Source organism: Haliaeetus albicilla, chromosome 7 (genome assembly GCF_947461875.1).
Source record: "Haliaeetus albicilla chromosome 7, bHalAlb1.1, whole genome shotgun sequence".
NCBI classification, from domain to species: domain Eukaryota; kingdom Metazoa; phylum Chordata; class Aves; order Accipitriformes; family Accipitridae; genus Haliaeetus; species Haliaeetus albicilla.
Window position 1 is genome coordinate 39,278,392 of NC_091489.1, and position 17,580 is coordinate 39,295,971.

General features: G+C 50.8%; 1 long non-coding RNA gene across 4 annotated transcripts in view; it reads right to left on the reverse strand.

Moving 5' to 3' along the window:
* Nucleotides 1–4,570: 4,570 nt before the first annotated feature.
* The window catches only part of LOC138686165 (uncharacterized), a 30,012-nt gene continuing 17,002 nt past the window's right edge, over nt 4,571–17,580 (reverse strand). For 2 of the 4 annotated variants that reach the window (XR_011325522.1, XR_011325523.1), the window contains exons 3-5: nt 10,154–10,415; nt 9,636–10,047; nt 4,571–8,982 (exon numbers count right to left, since the gene is read on the reverse strand). This is a non-coding gene — a long non-coding RNA (uncharacterized lncRNA). The remainder of the gene's footprint in view (nt 8,983–9,635; nt 10,048–10,153; nt 10,416–17,580) is intronic. The other 2 variants (XR_011325525.1, XR_011325524.1) reach the window with 2 other exon arrangements.

Below are 17,580 nucleotides of genomic sequence, written 5' to 3' on the forward strand. Positions count from 1 at the left end.
GAATGCAGGAGTTTAACAACAATATTAACAATGGGAGAACTATTATTGAGAATTAACTACAACGAGCAGACCAGGAAGGGTTCCTCCCGCCTGCCAGCGCGACCCATTAACAGAGAGCCCTGCTCCCCCGTCCTCCCTCTTGCTTAACTCAGCCTTGGCTCAAAACTTGCTTGCAGAGTTAAAAAGAGCGGTTCTGTCCGCAGGACAGCTTTGGCAGTACAGGTACAGGTAGGGAAATACAAACTCGCCCTGGACTGCCCAAAATAGGGTCGAGATTGGGACCAGCAGAGGAAATCACCAGGTAAGGCTGCCAGGGGCCACATAAAGACACACGGTGGCTGCGGAAAGACAGATAGACAGGGGTCCATGGCATGGCCTCTCACTCAGAGCAGCATCCCTGTAGGGGTAACACCAGAATCGGGCCCCATGAATTTCTTCTAATACCCGCTGTATTTCACATGCTCCACAGTGGCCACATCGAGGAAGTCATAAGAACTGGTGATTAAATTCCTGCAAAAGCCTTTCCTCCCGGGAGTACACAGCACGAGACGCTAGCCTGAGCAAATATTAGAAAAATATCAGTTTTCGGCACCCCTAATTTGCTGAAGATGAACGGATTGACTTCTCAAACACAGCGAGATCCCGAACAGATCAACACAGTGCGGCTTTCTTCCTAATTTCCAAGTTCAAATGTATACAAAATGTTTATCTGAAGCACAGAAGAGCTTAGAGAAGCAAGCTGTGCAAATAATTAGTTATCTTAAGCGCCTTCACACCTGAAGCAGAAGGCTGAAGGTTTTTTTGCTTTGCTGTTTATTTTTTTAATTTATTTAATCACACCTTTGCAGAGCGGAAGCAACAACCGAGAAACTTCAGGGATCAATATTACCATCAGAAAATGCCTTTTGACGCCCACGTAAACCTGTGTGGGACCAAGGACCCTTCTCACAGAGGAGGCACACACAGTCCCAGCCTGGGAAACACCAACGTCCCTGAGGGCAGGAGCAGCCCCAGAGCTGCGCCCAGGCTCAGCCACCACTGCAAACCCCACAGGGCCCTGACGAAGCCTCTGTTAAATGAGGAAAGGACTGTGGCCTAGACCCGCCAAAATTCCTGCACAAGAAAACACACCCAGGCTGGCAGCAGGGCTGCTTGCCTCCCCCCAGTCCTGTCTGGAGGCAGGGAAGCTCCGGGTTTCTTTCCTTAGCTGGAAAACTTCATTTGCTTTTCAGACAAGAAGAGTTTCTACACGCTTAGGCTGCTTGGGAGAAACACTCCATTTCAAATACATACACAAGTGCAAATACATACACACTTTTTAAATATTTTTTTTTTAAACTGTAAACAGGTTTTGAAGAAAAGATCAAAATCTCAGTGAAATATTTTGAAGCTGTTGGGATGAAGCGCTTCGCTGTACATGATATGAATTTCCTTGGAGTAATTTCTATTGCAGGGATTTACATGGGCTTTTACATCCCAAAAGCAGAATGGGGGGGAAAAAAAAAAAAAAAAAGGTTGAAGCCACAAATTTTCTTAGGACGGCACAGTCATTTCCCACCTACATCAGTTGAGGGAACCAGGACCAGGACCAGCCTGGAAAACGTGGCAGCATGTAAAGGGTTGGGAGCTGCATCGGGTCCTGCAACCTTCCCCAGGCCAATTACTCGGCATTCAGCCTTTTCTCCCTGCTTCACTGTGAGCATCAGTAATGTATTCATGAAGTTCCCCAGGGAATAAATTCTTGCAAACATCTCGACACCGCAGACAGAGGTAAGAAAAAGGCCCCAAACGAGTCAGAATATATTTCACAAGTGGAAACGCAGAGACGCAGAGGAGGAGACAGCGCGGGGCGGGTCGTGCTCCTGTGTGGAAAGGATCCATTCTCTTCCCAGGGAATTATTAAAGGTTTCGCACTGGGGAACAAATAATTGTAAGTGAAAGAATCCCTTTTGCTTTTCCCTTCCAGACAAATCATTGGGTAACAGGAGCATCAGTGTGGAGATGCTGGGTTACTCCTCTCCCTAAGCCTTCTGGGAAGCTCCTTTGAACACTTACAACATCAGAGCATAGGACCTGATTTGTTAGACAAGCTAGACTTTATTATTTTTTTAAAAGGGGGATATTATCTCCTGCCTCCAAAGGAAAGGGGAAGAGGAGAAGCCACTGATACAGAGGGGGGTAGAAACAGACACAGAACCTCATTATTAAACAAAATAAATAAAATATACTAGCAGAAAACGTGTCTTGGCTTTATTACTATATTCTGTCCTCTAAATATTTCATTTCCAACTAATGCACAAGCCAAATGGAAAATTTCAAGCAAAACTGCACTACTTAGAATATGCTTAATTATTGATTCAGCCAGGAGGGAAAAAGAAAAAGAAACAGAGGGGAAGAAAAGGCACTGAGCCGGTGCCTAGTGCTCCGTCCCATAGCTGCTGTTTTAAACCCGCACAGCTGCCCGCCCCCTCTCCCAGGGGAAGGGAGCTGCCTGCAGCCCGAGCTCTTCCTCAGGCACCCGGGTGAGGGAGGGAGAGGAGGGAGGATGCAAAGGGGCAATGCCCGCAGCTGCAGCCAGACTCGAGCCACGTGCCAAGCCGGCTGCCGGCAGAGCCGGGCACGGCGTGGGCTCACGCAAGGTGTTTCACCAACCTCGCGCAGCATCGCCGCACTGAGCTGGCAGGATGCTTGTTCGTCCTTTCTCCTCTGCCCTGCCTAGCTAGGGATTGCCGGAGCCCGTTTTAGGTTTTTGCTGAGATTTTAGTCTTTTTGCAACCAGAAACACTTCCTCAGGGGCTAAAAGCTGAACAGCACATGGGGGTTAAGAGCCTTGGCGCCTGCCAGCACCCATCCTTGAAGAGGTCCGACACCAGCCACCTCTGAGGGTAAAACCCAGCCGACTCAACCCCCTGGCTTTTGGCTAGCCCTCTCTAAGGGGCTACCAAGGCTCCCCATCCCTGCTGGGGCCGCAGAGCCAGCCTCGCGCAGGGCAGACACACTGAAATGCCAGTGCCCAGTCCTCCGAAGAGACAGCACAGAGGATAACAGCCCACCACCATGGCCAGACACCAGCAATTAATGTTTTTATGCCAAAGGTTTGCCATCTGGGTTACAACCCCTCACCGGGGGGTCCCACCTTAGACACCTCTGACCAGTCCACCAGCACGCAGCAGCTGACGCAGTGAGAGACACAGGATTGGGAGCGATTCACTCTGGCCACCTCCATTGCTGTCCCTGAGACCAGCAGTGCCAAAGCACCCCCATCGCCAGCCGAGCCAAAGGGAGCTACCCCTCCACACCAGGCATTTAGGCCAGAGCAGGAGCAGCTGGGGCTGGGAGCTAGCAGCCCCGGTGACGGGGCTCACTGGGCACACCTGCGGTCCCAGCCCTAGCAGGGAAACCACTTTGGAAAGCAGGGGAAGGGGACGGAAAATAGGAGATCAATGGCAAGTAAAGGCCAGAGAGAGTAATTAGGCTTGGGAGCACTGCTGTTAACTGCGGGAGGAGTGAGTTTTTAAGTGTAGATGAACTGGATTTATACACTTACACGGGGCCGGAGATGTCCCAGAGAAGGCAGTGTAATGGTGCTGCCATTTATGGGGAGCAAAACTGAAGCCTGAGTGCTTTTGAAAATGGACTCTGGGGACCCAATTTTCTTCCCCTGCTGGGACAAGTCCCAACGAGCCGTTTTGAAGTTATGGGAATTGCAATGGAAAAACAAAGGGGGAGAGACGACTTGGGCTGTGGACGAGCACAAAGCCTCCGGGGTGAGGACGGTCCCCCTGCGGCGGTCACATTGGGCCACGGGCCCACCAGCCCCCCCAGCACAGGGGTGGCCAGGCATTTGGCCAGCCTGCCCAAAGGTGTGCAGCAAAACCCCAAAGTTTAGGCAGAAATTGCAGGTCTAATGCCAGCTCTGGCAAAGTGCTTGCTGTGCCTCCCGGCAGGCATTTGTTAAGAAAACATTTTGGCCATTGTTTTTTCCTGGGTTTCCCCGCTCTGTATTTACATAAAAGTCCTTTTTAATTGGTCTAGGTAATTTTTTGTGAAAATCTTGTGGTCATGAACGAAAGCTGAAAACGTGGTCTGGGAAACACGGCCAAAAGCCATTTCTAATTCACACCAAAACATCCACCCTCAGAAAACCAGTTCGAAGTCTAATTCCTTACGTGCTTGTTGATGCCATCGACTGTATCTGTCCTCCATCTCCTACTCCAGAAAATCACCCACCTTCCCATATTCAAATCCTTTCTAATAAGCTAATTTTTCCCATGAGACCTGGTTATATTATAGGTACAGCAGCCGGCTTAACCCTGAAATTAGCCTCAGCTGGAATTTTCCTGCCATCCTCTCCCTCCAGCGTGTTTAGCCTCAAGCTTGTACCCACATTTTTGGGCATCCTCGAAAACACCCTTATCCCCACGCTGTCTGGAAGCTGAGTGCTGCAGAAGGGTTCCCAGCACCCAAAAGAGACTGAAGAAGGGGGAGCATCACCAGAGGGGTCCCACTTGGGGGCCTGGGGGAGCATTGCAATGCACAGGGGAGAAACCGTCGGTGTCAGCATGCCAAACACACGCTGGCCTACAGCCGAGAAGTGGGGAACGGCCTGCTTGCAAAGCAAGCTGCGCAGTCAATTAGGAATTTCACTGAAATGTCAAATGATGGCCACTTTTTTTTTTTTTAAGCGACAGAATTATGCCGTGTTACAGAGAAAGTGACAGGTAATTTGGGACACTGAGGATTTCTCAGGCTCCATAGTTAATGGGGAGTTTAGCACCAATTCCTCTGTAATTTGCACTTCTGAGAAACCGCGTTATTATAAAGTCAGAAATCTCAAGCACTTTCAACTCCAGGATCTGCCAGACTGACGATGACCAGGAACTGAGGAGGCCTGAGTCCACAGGTCACCCATTTCAATATCTGAGGCTGGGTGGCTTCCAAAAACGGCCGCTCCAACGGCGGAGCTGAAAATTGGAGGTGACATTCAGAAGTCTCTGAAAATTATAACCCTGACTTCCTCCTTGAAAAGCTTATCTGAATCCTGGCTTATCCTTTGATGAGGTTACTGAAAAAGCATTCTGCTCTGAGTACTTGAAAGATAACAGGCAATATATGTGAGCTGGTGCGCTTCTCCCTGGGGGGAAAACACTATCGAATATGCCAAGCATGGGACACTAATTAAATGGCCTGAATCATGCTGGACATGAAGGTCCTGGGGTGGCTGGGTTTAACTCCTTCCCATCCTTGCATACCCAGAGCAAACATGCACGCTCATCCAGCCAGGCTCCCGTGAGGACATGCTCCTGCAGTCCAGTGTGGTCCCAGGCATCCCGCTCCGGAGCCTGGCTTGCACGCATTTCCATGGCGCAAAGCCCTTTGTGGGAGAGAATCGCATTCTCTAATCCCAGCTGATGGGTGAGCATCCTTAAGGAGTCCCTAAGACCTTCAGTAACTAAATGAAGCCCATCCAGAGAACAAGCTCACTTGACTTCTGGGAAGATGCTAAGCCAGGGCTGTGGCTAATCCTGCCCATTGGTAAAGACATGGCAATGTTTAAACTTTTGCTGAAGTTTCAGCAAATGGTTCGGTTTCTTGGATACTAAACCCACGGTTATGAGCAAGTGTCTTCCCGAGCTTCAGGAAGAAAGGAAAAGCGAGCAGAGACACAAATACTGCTGTATTGGTGAGAAGTGGTGAATTCAGTAACGCTTAATGGAGTGGCAAAGGGGCTATGCAAATTGACCCCGCTCTATTTGTGAGGGAAAATAATGGGGCTTCCTTTATAAAGTGGAGTAGCAATCACAGCTCAAAGGGTGGAAAAGAGGAAAGATAATGCGCTAAAATACAAGGCGTTATGGCAAAATCAGCATTAATTACGGGGAGCCAAAGTTCTGCCCTCGAAACAGCAGCTGCAGCCACATTCCTGGGGAAGGGGCTGCGGCGACAGGCCAGCGTCTCAGTTCACGTCCCCCTTCGGAAGGGAAGTCGGCTGCCACCGCTCTTCCCCAAAGCACGGCACACGGCACAGCACTCATCTGGGCACCAGCTCAGGAAGGGCCAGAGGCAGGAAAATGCTATTCTAGCAATTCAGCTTTTTCCTAGCAGCAAATTACGCTCTATGCAAAGCTTCTTTGTAAAGCTTTAAGGTGCCTTCCAGATGCGGGGCCCTACGTCACATACATTTTGTCACTCCTCTTCCTCCGGCAAAAGCCCCAAATCTTTGAATTGGTGGCAGGCAGAATTACAGTACCATTTTTCTTTGCTTTCAACTTCAAATAACTTAAGACAAATGCATGCCAAATGTGAGATGGAAGCAAGGTGTGGAGTGTGCAGGTTACTGATTACTAAACAGGAAGTGTCTTGCGAGGGAGGTTTGCGTGACTGGCTTGAATGGGTCAATCCCTGTACAAGTATTTGGTATGGTTAGTGGGCAAGTGCATTCACCCAGTGCAGGGGCTTGTTCCCAGACAAAGCTGCCCTCCTCTTCCTCCTGCCCACAAACCCCCAGTGAGCTCCTCTGTAGCCAGTGTGGCCACTCCGCCAGGGTGCTCCAGCTTTGCCTTTTCTCTGGTGAGCCTGTAGCACAAAAAGCAGGGGAAAAAAAACCAAAAGCGGTTTAATGGTATAATTTATTTTAAAATTAGCTGTCTCTTAATGCTGCCCCAGCCCCCAGAATGCCAATAATTGTTGTCTGGTTCCCTGCCATATCCCCCGCCAGCGCCTTCAGCGTTTCAGGCACTGCTGCGTGAGATTAGTGAGGAAGTGTTTTGAGTCCCTTACATCAAAGGGATTGAAAAACTATAAATTTAACAGAACTTATTATGCAGGTGAGGAGAAAAAAAGCAAATTCTGTTAAAAAGGATGGCTCATTTCTCCTCGTCCTGGGGCAGGGCTTAAGGCAGCTAATACATCTCTGGGGAAAAAACCCATTTAAGCAGACACCAGCCCAAAAAAAAGCAAAATGCCAACAGGTGGGAGAGGCACCCAGGTTCACTGCATGTGGGGAAAAGCGTTCGGTCCAGGAAGGAGGTAGGAAGGCAGTGGGAAGCCTTGGCTGGCTGGCACAGGCCCAGGGCAACAGAGAGGCTCCTGGTGCACCTCTAAGAGCAGCCACAAATCTCGCATCGGGTCCCTTCTCTGCAAGACGCTGTGTAAAGATGGAAGGAAGAAGGGAAGACGAGAAACAAGGAGGAAAGGACGAAGCTAGTAGGATCAAAGGTTAGGGGAATGTTTTGCGAATTGCCTGTGACAAGCTCCCACCATTAATACATCCCTGCCCGCTCATCCCAGCTGCACGCCACTGAGGGGTCCGCTGGCTGTGCCGCGCAGGCTGGCGGTGGGGCGATTGCCGGCAGTCCACGCTCGGTGCCTGCGGTGGCCGGGACAACAAAGCCCAGCAGCGCCGGGGGGAAATTCTTCAAAGGGCCCTTGCCTTGAAAACACCGAGCATTATTTCCCCGGCCCCTTAAACAGAATAATTCATTAGTCAGCTCAGAACAATCAATATCGCGCGCCGACAATTTATACACTGACTCTGTTTACCCAGCAGACCCTCTTTGGTAATATTATTTATGATTCTAAATAACTCCATCGGTGTTCAATACAGCTGGAAGGTACCTGGGGGACAGGGGCACAATCAAATTATGAAGACACGTGGTTTACTCAGCGCTGGAAACGTTCAACTGCATTTTGTTGCTGTTAGTCCCACTTGCAGTACCTTCCCCAATCAGTTATACACCCTCCTTAATATCGTTTGCTGGATGGGCAGCCTTCTTCAGGGAGAGGGCTCTTGCTCAGCTGATGGAGAGATGTGGCTGTAAATGGAGTTTTATTGTGGCTATTTCTGCGTTCGCGGAGCTGAAGGACATGCCGAGCAGCTCAATGCGTCCCAGGCCACCGTGGCAATTAGACTCCTGCATTGCCGGGGATTTGCGGAGCAGGCAGGGAGAGGCAGAGGCAGAGGCAGGCAGGGCTGTGCCAGCGAGCAGCTCCAGCCCCAAGCTCTCCCGGCGAGGCTGCCCCAGCATAGGCGCCGACTGATATGTATGCGGCACGGCACGCTCCGCATCTCTCGGCTGTATTTATGTTCGATGCATATACTGTGTACGTTTTAATAAAGCGCTTCTGATATACCCACGAACCGGCCAAATGCTGAGTCATTATTATCGACAGAACATCGCATAAGTACTCTGCTGAGCTTCCTCTGGGCTTTGAGGGTGTATAAAGCTAACACTAATGCTATATTGCTCTATAAACTCTCGTCCTCCCTGCAGAGAAGCAATAATTAATCAGACGATGCATGATATGTAACAAATTAAAAAGATAAAACTTCCCAACAAAAATTATGGGACTAGAGAGACACGGGCTGTGCTTTCCAGTGAGCTGTCCCTGGCATCCCATTTCCCTCGCTCTATTGCCATATAACTTACAAGGGCCGGATTCTGCAAGCGCTGCGAGGTGGCCGGCTCTGCAGCTCCCAGGCGCTGCCCTAGCACGGCATTCAGGCATGAAGCACGCCAGTTGCCTGGCTGACTTCAGTGCCTCCTCAGTGTTCAGCCTTTGCAGGGGATGGCCGTAAGGTCGCGGGGAGCCAGGACTGGGATGGGAGCACTGGGGAAAACATTGTGCTCCTTGTAAGTGGGCAGATGAAAGCCAGCGCTTTCTGCTTTTCAACATGTCCTGGAAACTCTGCTCGACGCCAACGCTGCTCATTCCCAGCTTGCAAATAGCCGGGACTATAAAAAAAAGTGATAACAGTTATCACTGTGGAAATATAATCTCTGAGAAAATCCCACCAGAGTAACAATTAAAAGAGATACTGAAGACTCTGACAACCCTGGATTTCTTTTTGGGTTTCAGGTACTTCTGCTACGCAAGTCCCTTTTGAAAAACCAGCATCTCCTTTCCACAGGACATCCAGATATTTCAGGACCCGTTTTTGCTCCCTTTGAAGCAGAATGGCGAAGTAAACAGCAAAGTTTCCTGCGGAACAGAAAGAAAAGACAATTTCAACTCAGAAACATCAGGGGTTTTTCACTTCCATCTTCCCATGCAAACCTGCAGTGCTGATGAAACCCTGGGTTCTAGCGGCAACATGTTTTGGTGGGGAAGCTCCAGGCAGCCCCTGTACTTAGGCATGACGTATGGGATGCGGCAGACCTCTCCCTATGGTTCCTGAGCCAGCAACGTATGTTTACCAGTGGAGGATGATCGGAGAAGAAGCCAGTAGGGGGGCTGATGTTTTTTTCCCTCCTTTAAAACATTTGGAAAGAAGTTCAAATCATCTCTTTGGGCACACAGCTCTCCCGCTGCCGCTTCCCATCACAGCCGCTCTTAGGCTCCCTCCCCCAGCTGCCCAGACAGGCTGCTGGGAGCAATTCCTGAAACCTGCTTTCAGCCCGAGTCTGCAAGGAAAACCCGTCAGCAGCATTCATTGATTTTGCTGGCGGTCAGCGGGGTCTAACTGTACAGTCCTCTTTGGAAGAGCAGCCCTGCGAGACCCTTGGGACAGCGCTATTCACGTCAGCCAGAGAAGCCCTTCCCCACGCCTGCGTGCTGCTGCTGGGACAAGGTGCATCGCAGCACACACTGGAGAGGGGCAAGGACGGGTTTGGGGGTGCACAGCAGCCACCTACCCATGCAAAACGCCAGGGTCCCCAGTCACCAGGCTGGCCTTAAATGCTTTGCCAAGCTCAAGTCCAAGGAGTCTTTTAGGCTGCGTATATCATGCTGCTTTTGTAGCCTTACAGGAGATGTTTGGATATCTATATTTAGTTGTCCTCGCTTCCTTTCCTCCTTGACATTTATGAATTTTAGATGTCTCTCGCTCTGGGCCTCTGAAGGGCATCTTGGAGAAACACGCGGTGACCCCTGCGCTGCACTTCGTCCCGGTGAAGTTGTGCAAGGGACACGCCACAGGGACAGGTCTTCAGCCTGTCTGCCAGACAGTCGGTGCTTGCCCAGCCATGGGATGCTCGGGTACCGTGGGTGCTGCTGTGGTGCTCTCCAGCCTTTAACAGGTGTGTGGGGCTGCTGCTGGGTCTGTGGCTGCCGAGAGAGGGAGAGAAGGAGAGGGAGAGATGACTGGGAGTGGTGGAAAAAAACAAGATTACAAGGGATCGGGGAGATGCTGTTAAAGCACATGGCAACTTACAGAGGGAACGGGCAGTGGCTGCCTTGAGATGAAGGCCATGTTGGCAGTGGGCCTGTGCAGGAGCACTGTCAGAGAACAAGCCTTGCTGAAGTGTGGGCGGGATGGGAGACCCTGCAGACTCCTCCATCACTCCCTGTGCCAGCTCATCGGGACGAGGTCCTGCTCCCATCCTCCTTACCAAGGTCCACTTCAGTAGCATGCCGGGTAATGTACTTCTCATTCTTCCCGCTTAATACCCCGGACTCCTTTGATGGCGCTAAATCTGAGTGGTGGATAAACATTAGTTTCACAGCTCACAAAGCAGAACTGCTGGCTACTGCCAGTCTAGATGTAATGAGTTCCTCCCGGGACCCCTGGGAGCGTTTAGAGTGGGCTCTTCTTTACCCAAGCTGCCAGTCAAGCTGGTGCCAGGGGGGAAGCAGCGCCGTTAATCTCTTTCCCACCATCCCAGCCATAGCTGAAATCCCTTCGAGCATGTAACAGTTTTATTTTAATGTGCCGTCCCGCCAGCATGTGGACAGGAGCAGCTTGGGCCGCCCGCACACCAGCTTTCTGTTGTTTCACAACACCTCCCCATCATGACCCCTGGCCGGGAAAGCTCTAATTTGGGGGGTGAGGGGTGAGGTGGGGATGAGCCGACAGGATGAAACAAACAACGAGGGAGAAGTGTTCACATGTTTTACTTTTCACCCAGGCTGGTGTTGTCACCTCCTTGGGTATCCTTTAATTAACAGCAGATTGCTGTTCTGTGGAGAGAGACTAATTTAGCACCCAGAAGAGGAGCAAGGAAAGTTTGCTTGGCAGCCAGGCGCCAGCGGCCAGGGACGTCTCCCACTGCATCATGCTTTCACTGGGATGCTAAATCACTTGTCAGGAGCTTTTCCCCAACAGCCAGAGCAAATCAGCTAATGAAAGTGATGTCATGTGGATATTCAGGAGCGCCCCAATGGACTGGCCACGGCTACTGCTGCTGCTGCTGCTGCTTCCCCAATACCTTGGGTCCTCCTCTGGGAAGTAAAACACCACTCGCGCCCATGTCCACTCCCTTCTTCCAACCACAAAAGAAAAAATTAGTGCCTTGCTGCTCGGCAGTGCCCAGTGCAGGCAGCCAGCAGGCAGGGCCGTCCTGCCCCTGGCCCCCACCGCTGCCAGACAGCTGCGCAGTCCCAGGCGCTGGAAATGGTGGGGAGCAGGGATGCAGCATATATGGATGCTGTCCACAAAAACCATGCCTGCTAATGAACACCCATCGACAGCAAGTGCGTAGCACGACATCCCCTTCTGAGAAACACTGGCTCCCAGAGGAGAGATGAAGAGAATCACGCGTAGGATTCATCGATTTCTCCTCTCCCAGAACAGGCTGGACATACGAGACGGGAAAAAGGGAAAGAGTCGCTGTCAGGTCCTTTCCAAAAGACCAACAGACTAATTGCCAAACTCTAAATATATCCCTGCTCCGCATGTCAGCCCAGGCCTTCTGCTCCCCTGTCCTCCACGTCAGCAGAGCAGCAAAAGTGCAAGTGAGCCTCTAATCCGCAGAGACGGGCATGAAGCCAGCATGGACTTTTCCATCCCTAACCCCTGAGAAGATGGACACCTGTGTCTCTCCTCTCTGCCGGGCTGTATTTAGCAGCCATAATTATACCCTTTCAATCTATGTATAAATAACTGGAATTCCGGGTAAAATGTTGGGTTGCTTGATTTACATCTCCAGCAAGTCGATAAGGTTGCAACAAGGATAAATCACAGCAGAAGTGCATACTCAGAAGATCCAAGAGGAAGAGAGAGAAACTTCTGCCCCCCTCCGCTCTCCCATTACTCATGCTTGTTTATAAAGCGGCTGGGATAGTTTTGGCATTAAATAAACATTGCATGATTGCCCGAGTATTTCATCATTGTCTTAAGTGCCCACAGAGAGTTGCGGGAAAGAGGCGCTTGTTTTTCCTGCCTACTACTGTTTTCAGGCCACCATGTAAAGCGGTAAAGGAGGCTGACAAATTGAGGCTGCTGCTGAGGGTCCCAGTCCCCTCCCTTGCCTCCACCGGCTCCCCAGTCTCTGTGCCTCAATTTGCTGGCTTAGGCTGGAGTTTTTGAAGGTGTCCAGGGAGGACCTGGCAAGGGCTGGGGAATGAGCTTCAGTTCCCCTGAAAACCCCTTGCCACTGATGTGCAGCAGCATTGTTAGTCTGAAGCCAGACCATACGTTGGTGCATACAGCGAGCGGCCAGCATCAGGGGAACATCAGCTGGTGAAACAGCAGCACTTTGCGGCAAGCGCCAGGTCGTCACTCGTCCCGCTCCCTCCCAAGCGTAATGCTGTCCATTGCGTGGCCAGAATCACTGGGCTGGGGATGGAGAGGCCAGCATCCTCCGCTTTCAGCTGGAGAGCCACTCCAGGGATGCTGGAGGCCAGCATCTCAGCAGCGGGCTGCAGAGCCGCCCCAGGGAGCCGGGCAGTATTAGGGGGCTTAGGGTACTTGCCAGCATCCTCTGTCCTCCCCTAAGGAGAGCGCTGCTGGGCCGCCTCACGGGGAGGTCTTGAACTGGCACACGGTTTGGAAGGGACTGGCCCATCCAGGCAGTGGCAGGGAAGAGCCACGGCATTAACTGCGGCGTCTGCATCTTTAGACAGCAGGCTGCGTGGTAGGGAGCGCAATGGTAGACGGACGAGTCTGTCCTGGACGTTTTTCAAGTGGAGATTAACCACTGAGTAGGTTCGTTTTATTTAAGATGCCATATGTCTCTTCTCTCTAAGTAACTCTTCCTTCAGATACCGCTGTGATTCCCAGTCTGCCTTCCAACCCTGCCTTTGAGACGCTATTGCAAACACTTCATAAAACCGTGTTAGATTGGAGATGGAAGACGCTTTGAAGCCTCCTTCTGTCTGCTCCCCCGTGTACGTCACGCCCAAACGTATAGGCAGCTGCGTTGTCCACGCTCACTCAGAGCCTCAGAGCTGCAGCGTGCCCGGGAGGTGGATGCCATTTGTGGGCTTGGGGCAGAGCGCTGGTTTGACTCCAGTGACTCATTTGATTACGCTGCAAATTCTGTTCTCCGCCTGCGAAATGGGGATAGCAATGCTATCCTTTTCCCCTGCTGTGAGCTTCAATATATCAAGGATTGTGAGGCACTTAATACTATGTAAATGGGAGACATATCAGCTGTGCCTCAGATAAATGAATTTCACTTAGATTGATGGGTGTGAAGCACTTCCAAAATTAGGCCTATTCTTCTTAAATCAAACAGTTTCCCCAAGCCAGTTCAGCTCCATTGATGTAGAGGAAGTCATCAAGTTGCGATTCATCATCGGGTTCAATCAAAGACCTTCGATACGGTGACCCACCGCGTGCTTCCTCCTCTTTGCAGAGAGAGTTGGAGGTTGGCCAGATGCATGAGGAGCAGGAGCCTTCATCTCTGCACATGGGGCATCCAAGGCTTGGTCTGCAAACCCAGGGCACGCTCTTGATGGGACTAAAACCACATCAGGTGTCCTATGTGGAGGTTGGAGAATTGCCTGGATATTCAGGGTCATCTTCACAGTGTTTATGTATCAGCAGATTGGAACTACAGAACACTGTTTTCCCCAAGTACTTGCCTGATTGTCCTTGCCCTCATCGCCAAACTGGAATCAAATAAATCAAATTTTAGTGTCTCTGAAATCCCTGCCTTGCTCCTGTGGTTCTCCACACCTCTCCTGCAACCTCCATTGCAGGACTGGGACTATTTCTAGGGATTAGGGCTGGTAAAGCGGTACAGAGCAACCCGAGTTCCTGCTCTGATGCTTACGCTGAACTGTATTTATGCCATTAAATGCTCTATAACATAAAGGTAATATCGTAAACCTCGTTTCATTCAGTTAGCAAACAGTAAATCCCCCTCACACATAGGAGCACCACCATCAAATAGCAGCTAGCTGAGTAATGCTGTAGTAAACCCTATCAAGCTGTTTGCTACAGCTCCATATTTGCCTGTGTGATGGGGCTGCCACCCGACCTGACCTCAGGGGCTGCCAGAGGGGAGACGGGGCTGTAGGCAGCCTGCTCCTCTCTGGGGCTGGAATTTCTCCTCTTCTCTCTGCCAAGCCCAAGTACCTCCTGACTACAAGCATCCGTCTGGTGTTTATGTGCGGAGGAGCTCAGCTCTCTCCAACTTTTTAACTGGAGATAATCAACAAAGCTGGGCAAATAATTTAGCGCGTATAATTTATTCTATGAATTTTGATTCTTTGCCCACAAGCAGCTTGTGCTTCTCACAAAGGTATTGGTCCTATGAAATTATGCAGGGGAACTGCTGCCTTGGCCTACAGCTCGTTCAGCTGGCTGGCAGTGAGCGTTCAACACCCTGAGCATTGCAATGCCGGCCGCTTCCTCGCTTTCGATTAGGTGCCTCGCTCACGTGGTACTTCTTCTGCTGATAGCCTGGGAGAAATCTAACCTTAGAGGGCATCTCCTACGGGCAGAGCATTGTTAATAGAAACCTTACGCACGTGCTTAGGACAGCCGTTCCCAATCCCCGATGCGGAATTAGGCATCGTGAAGGGTAGGTGCAACAACCGGTTAGCTGACTAATCATCAAAATGCTGTCACGTCATCCATATGTTTGTATCGAACTGCCCTATAGTGTCATTAAATGAGCCTAAATATACCTAGGAGCAGCAGCAAGAACAGCTCTGCTGTTTTTCCCCATTGGCAGAGGAGGGGGAGGATGCTGCAGCCTCACACATAACCGCAGTGCCTGTTCCAAGCTTGCCTGGAATTCAGATGTTGAAGATGTGAACTACATTGCCTCTGCTTTGGGCCATTTTTGCTGCGTGACTCATGTCCTTTCAACCATCCTCTGTACCATGCTCCTCTCCAGTGCGCTCGTGCTCCCGTGAGAAGGTGCTTATGCCTCTGCTGGCGAACACGGGGCTCCCTGGTGCACGGCAGCAATGGGTAAACATCTATCGTGGTCAGAGATGGCAGTGCAGCCCTGGTGTGGTTCCCAACCTTAGCTCTGACTACAACATCTAGCAGCATTCAGCAGCGCCTTTCTGGGTGACAGGCGTTAGAATAGCTGATGCAACTTTTCATTAACAGTTCTTCCAAGGTGGGAGGTGACATGTTTGTAAAAAGAATGCTGCATCAATGTGTGATTGTAAATCATCCTACTGGCTCTGCGCTAATATCTTGATTTTTGCCATTGCCAGCGGCAGGGCGTTCAAATGGCTGTCACTCCATGGATGCCCTCCATCCCCTTTCTTTATCTTCTAAACGTTGTGATCTTGTCATCTGTAGGAAGAGCTACGGCCCTTCAAATTACATGTGCCTGCCAAGAAAAACGTTGATTCTTTTCCTCCACCTACCTTCAGATATCTGATTAATTCAATGCAAGGAGCAAGGAATTAAGCTTGTTTTGGTTTGGTTTTTTTTTTAAGCTGAATACAGAAACATTGATGTAGAAAAATACCGTGCCTGTTAGAGCTGACTTGTGACCAAGACAACCTTAAAATCTGTTTTAGCCTGACTTGGCATGCTAGCTTTTAGGAGCTAAATGGAGAAATGAACTAATCCCAGGTCTTAATGAACAATGTTCAAATCCAACTTTCATTTTCAAACGCATCCATACATTCAAGAATGAGTCACAAGGTGTTTGTTGTGCAGTGGAAGAATAGACAAGCTGGGAAGGGTATTTTTATGTGTTTGTGAATCATTGTATATGATATTTTCCTCTGCTGTGCTGCTCTGTCCTAGCAGTTTTCTGCAGTGAAATCCATTCAGCTGTACTGGAAATGTAGGCACTTTATAGAAAATCTTTAATAGTGCTAGCAGAAATGGATGGCTCTTATTTCCTCTCCGCAAAGTGGTGATTTGCAAAACCGCTGCTAACAAATATTTACCCCCCTCCCCCAAGTCATTAAATAAAGACCGATAGAGATGCCTCCCGGCACAGGCGGGCAAGGCAGCGCTGCCTGCAGCAGCCATCCCGCACAGGCGCCGCGGCAGGCTTGGGAAGGCAAGCACTGCGGGTCTCTATGGCCAGATGCATATGTGAACGCCGACACAGAAAGCATGGGGTGATGTGGGGGTGCACAGCCCTACGGTCTCTGATCTGTACAGATCAATGTGGAAACACACTCACTAAAGCACATAAACACGGGCACAGGAACACATGGCTGCGCAGGTGCCAGCGTCTGTACAGACACATATGGGAGAGACAGGGAACCGCACGGATCCCTTCCAACTCCTTCCATCCTGGCTGTCGTGCCTGTTTGTTTTCTGGTATGCTCGTCTTGCTGGAATTTTTAACATTTAATTAGTTGAGCCAGCTGCTTCCGCTTTGCAAAGGGCCGTTCAGTTTTGTCTCGTTTCAAATGCAGGTTTCTTTTGTTAGCAGGATGAGTCCAAGCTCCGGCCGAGCCACAGAGCCCAGTCCCCAAGATCCCACCACTGTTCGTCCATTGCATTGTGCTCCTGACACCGGGTTCAGGGACACGCTGGGAGCTGCAGGCTTTGCACAGGTTCTGCCAGCCAAGCCGCCCCGGGCTCCAGCCTGGGCTGAGATAACTGCAAAGCACAGAGCTGCCATACATCTCCTCTTCATCCCTCTCAACTGAATTGGAGCTGAGAGCGACCTTATGCCCTGCAGATTACCATCCCTTGGAAAAGGGATGAAAACCAGAGAACTCACTGAGTAGGAGAAAGAAAATTCTATTCAGTCGTGGCGGGGCACAGATCCCGCTTCCCTGGCAAGATGATTCTTACCGGCTGAAGTGTAATCGCAGCCTGTCTGGATGAAAGATGCTGAATTTTTACCAATGGTGCTCAAAATCCCCCCTAGGGAAGGGCCACAGGAGAGCTCTCTGGTGAAAAGGGGCAGCTGCATCCCTGTAGGAACCCGCTGTCCCACACACAGGGACAGCCAGAGCCCGTCCTGGGAGAGGAACCTGTGGGTTGGCAGTGCTGGTTACGCTGGGATCCTCACCTGAGACCAGACCACAGGCAGCAGGCTGCACACTGACTATCATTTTTCCACTTTGTTGGCCTGTGCAAAACCCTCTGAGAAAACCAGAGGGGGACCAAGAGGTCCCTTTTGTAGAGCTGCAAGGGATGGTTGGCACTGGTTATACTTTTGTTAGCGGAGAGGCCCAGATGGCAGAGCCCGGAGAGGAGGTGTCATGCCAGCACGGGGACGGGTCGACCAGCCCAGCATGAGCAAAAGGGTGCTGGGAGAGCCCTTCCCATCAGCTCTGCACGTACGCATGCACAGACCCAGGCACATCTGAAAGCAGCTGCTGCTCCGGGCTGAGCCCAGGTGGGCAGAGACAGTCCCCAGCAGGCCAGTGAGGAGCTGGAGCCACATTGAGTCCTGCCCCATGCTCCCAACTCTCGGCACAGAGGGCAGGAGAAGGCTGAACACTCGCAGGCAATGCAGATGGAAGAGATCCCCT